The sequence below is a fragment of the Solanum dulcamara genome, chromosome 5 (assembly GCF_947179165.1).
Source record: "Solanum dulcamara chromosome 5, daSolDulc1.2, whole genome shotgun sequence".
In the NCBI taxonomy this organism is placed as follows: Eukaryota; Viridiplantae; Streptophyta; class Magnoliopsida; order Solanales; family Solanaceae; genus Solanum; species Solanum dulcamara.
This window is the reverse complement of record NC_077241.1, coordinates 56586055-56592280: the sequence shown is the minus strand read 5'-3', so window position 1 is coordinate 56592280 and position 6226 is coordinate 56586055.

The window sequence follows — 6226 nt, the reverse complement described above, 5'->3', positions numbered from 1 at the left end:
GGATTATGGGTTATTGATGCGTATAGGGATAGGATTATACAATAATTGTGTGTGTTTATACTGACTATTCCCTGTGAATTACTTAAGTAATGCAAATCATGAAATAAAGGATGAACGTGAATGATTTAGTGTTGATAAATCTCATGCCATGAACGTATTTGATTATCTGTGGCTGTAGGTTGTGGTTTAGTCTCTATCATATAGAGACTTTCAATAGTGATTAAGTAATGTTATGATGTCTTCTACGTATTTAATTGTTGGGTTTGGGTGATTGATATATTGTTATGATTGGTCTATAATTTCAAGACCGTGAAATCCATAATCTTGAACTGTCTCTACCAAAAGTGATGCCTTGAATAAAGAAGGTTTGATGAAATATTTTTAATTAAGGGAAGAATAAAATGAAACTAATGAAATGGCTATTTGTGAGCAATTGCATGCAATGAATATGTTACTTGATTGTGCAAGTATGTGAACTATTCCAACATGTAATGAAGAGCCTTAGTCCACCTAAATGTTTTCCTCTTCCAAGTGAGATGTTAATTATCCTAGGGCCATGTGTTGGTGTGAAAGCTAAAGATAGTAGACGAGTTAGATAGAGTTAGTAGTGGTCCGTAGTTTGGAAACTCCTCTACGTGATAGAAGGATTAGACCTTGATCTGTATTAGAGTTGGCAGCAGACCAACTATAAGGGATGAAAGTTAGGCTTGAACAACTTTAGTGAGGTTAATAGGAATGATAAGAGTTTGTGCATAAAGGTTTGGCAAGTGTATTTCCTTAAGATCATGTTTTCTTCTTGTTGATTTCTTTATATTATGCGGTGGGTATCGAGTTGACCGATGATGTCTACCAGTACGTGTTGTTTGTACTGATACAACTCTTGCAATGTCACATGACCAAGTCTAGTTGTAGGGTCAGTGATGTCTCTTAGGTGGAGACGAAGATGATTCTCCAACAACTTCTACTCCTCTTTCCTTATGATGGGAGTTGTGTCATTATTTTATTGTGTATTGTATCTTTAGAAACTCTTGTACCTATTTAGATTTGTATCCTTGGGTGTTAAAGTATTTCTTGTAATCAACCTTGGAGTTTTAAACTAATTTATGGTGTCTTCACTACTCTTTTAGGACTATTGATAGTATTTTGTTAAACTTCCACATGATATTTTGTAAGGATTTTTCTATCTAGGTGTTAGATTAGATGCCTGCATGGTCCAGTGGGTTGAGTCGTGACATAGAGATAAAGCGGTTATTTTCAATAGACCTAAAATACAAACAATATGGAAAATTAATGGAATAATTTTTTTTATTATACTTGCTTTCGAATTTGCTAGTATTTGCTACTTTGCTTTGATATGCTAATGGATGTAGATTGCAAAATAACTTGTAGGATTAGAAAAAACACATGATACAATTGTAGTAAAATTACTTGGTCATTGATTAAAAATATTGAAGTGATACAACAACAAGAGTATTCAACCACAAATAGAAAGATATCAAATTGAAACATCTTCATTAATTCTCCATCTTACAAACATAAAGATGTCCAATTAATTTTATAACAAGCATGTTACAATTTGGCAACGATCACAGATAACTGAGTGTTTATTTCTTCAGGTGGCTTAATATATATAGGAATAAATTATTATTTATCGGGTTATCAATTAATTCAATTAAAATATTGAATAAATTGTCAATGAAACGTTAACTTAATAAAAAAAAATTCTAAGCCATTGCATAATCTTTAATCCAATATCCGATATCAATAAATCAATAACTTTTTTTCAAAAGTTTTCCCACTATTTCTGTGAGAATCTGTTTACCACCATCCATTTTTACAGTGAGCTAGTTCGATGGAAATAAGTAAAAAAATTAGGTTTTATAGCATAAATTTCCCGCCAATTCACATTGGGATAAATATTTATTTTGAATAATGTTAGTCAACTACTTATAATCAACGAGTATCAATCGAATTTGAACCTTATAGATTTGAGTTTAGGATTATACCACAATTCATTTAATTTTTTGAGTTTAAAATTAATTATTTATAATCTCTGTATTCATTTTTACTTGTCACACCAATTAAGAAAATAATGATTGACATGTCTATTTTACCACATTACCCCTCTTAATTGATGTTTAAGTTAAGTCATGAAAATTGATTTAGAAAATAAATAATTAATGCTGTAAAATATGAAAAAAAAATTGTATGTTCTTGATATGTTAAAAGTGACGAGTAAAAGTGAAAGTCTATTTTTAGAATAGTGGACAAGTAAAAGTGTAATGACCTGAACCTTCGTTAATTAGTAAGGGACAATTCGTAGAAAAACTGAGTCGTCTGGACCCGCATCATCCCGCTATAGAGGGCATAGTCCCGCTACAACGGGGCTGCTCTAGTAGAATGTGAAGGTGGCAGAGCGAAATGGTCGGTACAAAACTTAAAAATGCAAATTCTATTTTCCCTCTTTTTCCTAAGTGACAAAAAAGACGTGGGTTACCCCAGAAACCCTCAGAAGGCTGTTCTAGGCTTAGACAGGAGGGAAAAGGAGATTCTAGTGCGAGAAAGATTCCAACCGATGGAACTCAAGCCTACTTTCACCATTTCGTCATCTGAAAGCTGGGATTGGAGCCACAATGCCTCTCTCCCCAGTTGCTTGGCGCCTAGGTAGGCTAGGTTTTCTTATCTGAGTAGCTATAATATTGTACCCATTGCTTATTATAAAGGAAATTAATGGGAGGTTTCATGTTTAGGCCCTCAGGTATTGAGTACTGGCAGAAAAATGTGTATCCTTAGCGATTAATCTTGATGCGACCTAGGTAAGGAAAAATTGTCTGGTAAATTAGGGATGGTTGATAGTTTTGTCTTTCCATATGTGTCATAGGTGGTTGTTAATTGTTTCATTTGTATGCATATATGTATGTGAATAGATAAAGATGAGAAGAACCAAGCTAAATGATTAAATGTGTGAAATGGCATGCATCAAACTTATTTTTGGTAATTATGACTGTTGTTACTATTCATTGTCATTGTGATTGTGATTGTGTTGTGGGTATCAAGTGTCAAGTTTTGACACATTATTGGATTGAGTGTCACGTTTTGATACATTATTAGATCGGGTATCACATTCTGACACATAATTGAATCGGGTGTCATGTTCCAGCATGCTATTAGTCTGAGTATAGGTTCCATAAAAGGACCACATATGTGTTGATAGTCCCATGAGAGGACCAATGATTATCTGTCATTGTGTGAATTAGTGTGGTACAGGTATAGGGACTGAGGAGTTGACATTACTGTGAATGACTTCATCGGTTCTGTAATTGATTCGAGTTGAGGACTGGGAGTAAGTGTAATACTATTTGGGGGTACGACTGTGTAACATTATGTGACCATATTGTAGTTGTCTGTGGTATTCTATGGAGTCAGGCATAAGAGTAGAGGTTGGGTTCTTAAGTTGGGATTCAGTTACTTAGAGTTTGACTAAGTGGTAGCCATTGTTGTAATTGATAGTGAGGGTCAAAATGTGATTTGTAGTAACTGGGTATTTTCTGGTGAAGAGTAGTTGGTCTAGAATGGTTGGTAAAGCCTTTCTAACTAGCGAAAAATAGGTTAATGATAGTGTGTTGATATATGGGCTTATGGGTATGTAAGGCTAGCATGGTAGACTTAGTGGTAGTGTGGTTTCAGAGAACTCCCTTATGTTATAGAAGGGTTAGGCCTAGATTCATAATTAGAGTTGGCAGCGGACCAATAAGAAATGGGGCAAGTGTAAAACTACAAGAATATTGGGAGAGGACATAGTTGTGAGTTAAAAATGTTGGCGGTGTATTTTTGTATGGATTATTTTTCTTCTTATTGGTTCCTATAAATTATGACGTGGGTATTGGATTGACCAATGATACCTGCCAGTACATGTTGTTTGTACTGATACTACTTTTGTTATGCCACTTGGCATAATCTGATTGTAGGGTCAGTGATGTTTCTAAGATGAAGACGATGACGATTCTCCAACAACTTCTACTCTTTCTTCCTTATGGTTGGAGTTGTGTCATTACTTTATTTAAAACAACAATAGCAACAAACCTAGTATAATCCCATTATGTGGGGTCTGGGAAGGGTAGACTATACGCAGACTTAATACCCACCTTGAAAGGTAGGACGGTTGTTTCCGAAAGACCCTCGGCTCAAGAGAGGAAAACAAGATAGAAGGTGTGTCATTACTTTATTTATATTATGTATTTCTCGAAGTTCTTGTACCTGCTTAGACTAGTATCCTTGGGGGTGTACTTACGATTATAAGTTGGACTCTTATACTTACGATTTTGCCAACTGAATCCTTAAACTCACTGAAATACAATATTTAAAACTCCTTTCTCATTCGATGTATGTGCGTGTAGCACAACTGCTTACACGTGGAATTTCATGTCATTTTATAGAATTTCATGTCATTTTTATTGCCATATAGGAAATTAAATATTAAAAATAAAGAACATAAAATTAAAAAAATAAGTTTGCATATTCTGAAAATTTTTAATATCATGTTTTTCATATTTACTCATAATTGAGCACTAAATTCATGTCAAATTGGTCTAGTTCTTTCTATTATACTTAATTTTTTTTACTCTAAAAGTTCAACAACACAAACTCAATAAATTTTCATCACAATTTTGGATTAATTTCATCAATTCACAAAACCCATTTATTGTTCTTGAAGCTTCTTCATGAAGCTTTTCAACTTTTCAATATACATTATTACTCTTCACAAATAACTCATACAAGATTCAAAAAATACTCATGAAATTAATGGGGGTGTGGCAGAAGGGTTGTGGGAACTTTGCAACAAAAGAAATTTTTGAGTTGAAAATTTTCATTTTATTTAAGAAAAACACTAATTACAACTAGAGGTGAAGGTGAATTTTTCAATCTTATCCCTCATTTTCAACTTCTATTCCTACAAATTTTTTCTATTTTTGACTCTCAAAATTTCAAAATTATCTAAACTTCATTCTTTTATCAACAAAATTCGAAAAACCCTATTTCAGAAGATTCATAGAAAAAAAGTTTGAATTTCAAAATTAAAGAAACTAAAATAGAATTGTGAGATAGGAGATTTGGTTGGCTGGGGTGAGGTGTGCGGGCTGGGGGGGCATGAAAAAGAAGGAGGAGGAGGAGGGGGTTGGGGTGGGAGTGGGGGCTGAAGGAAGAAGAAAGTTGCAGGTGAGGGGTGGGGCTGAAAGGTTGATTTTTCTCCTTTTTGTTTTAATTTTTTAAATATTTTTTAATATAAAAAAAGATACTCACTCTCTTTAAGACGAGTATTCAAACATTTTTTCAACTCAGCAATATTAGTGCCACGTAAGTCCGGTCAATGGTCAAAAAAATTTAAAATATTGTGTTTCGGTGAGTTTAATGGTTCAGTTGGCAATGTCGTAAGTATAAGGGTCCAACTTACAAACGGAGAAGGGTCTCGCAGGTCATTCCGCCTAGATTGTTCTTTGTAATAAACTTTGGAGTTTTTAAGTTAATATAAAGTGATTTCATAACTCTTTTTGCATAAACTTTCGCATGTTATTTCTATTTAGGGGGTTAAGGGTTCTCCTACTTAGGTATTAGAGTAGGTGTCTGCACGGCCCGATGGGTTGGGTCGTAAAAAAATGAAACCTAAAGTACTTGTTTATTGAATTTTTTAATAAATATAAATAATTCCAACCAAAGTTGAACTACAAAATAGAAGATGAGGATCTCCTTGCACAGTTGTTAACTGTCCATTGAAGTTTTATTACAAAATGTAGGCATTGAAATACATGCTTCTAAAAAATGAATTACAGCTAATAAGCCTTCATGCAATGTATATCGTAGCCTTTGAAACATAAATTTGCATAAACATTTAATTTACCATTGAAGATTCACAGATAATTCATCAATTATGCTTTGATCCCAAATTTTACTATATACAAATTCTTTTGTATCCATTTCACTTCCTCATAGTTTGGCTATATATATTTACGATCGTCAAGCTATTGGATTCATCTTCTTTTATCCAAGCTCGAGACCAACTAAACTTTATAAAAATTAGGAGTTCACCCAATCAGGGGTAGAGGAAGGTAGGATCGAGGGATATATAAGGACTTTTTTAATGAAAAATTATACTATTTATACATGGTTAAATTTAGAGTTTATGCATGTATATATAGTACTCATATATGTTGAATCAAAGGCGGATTCG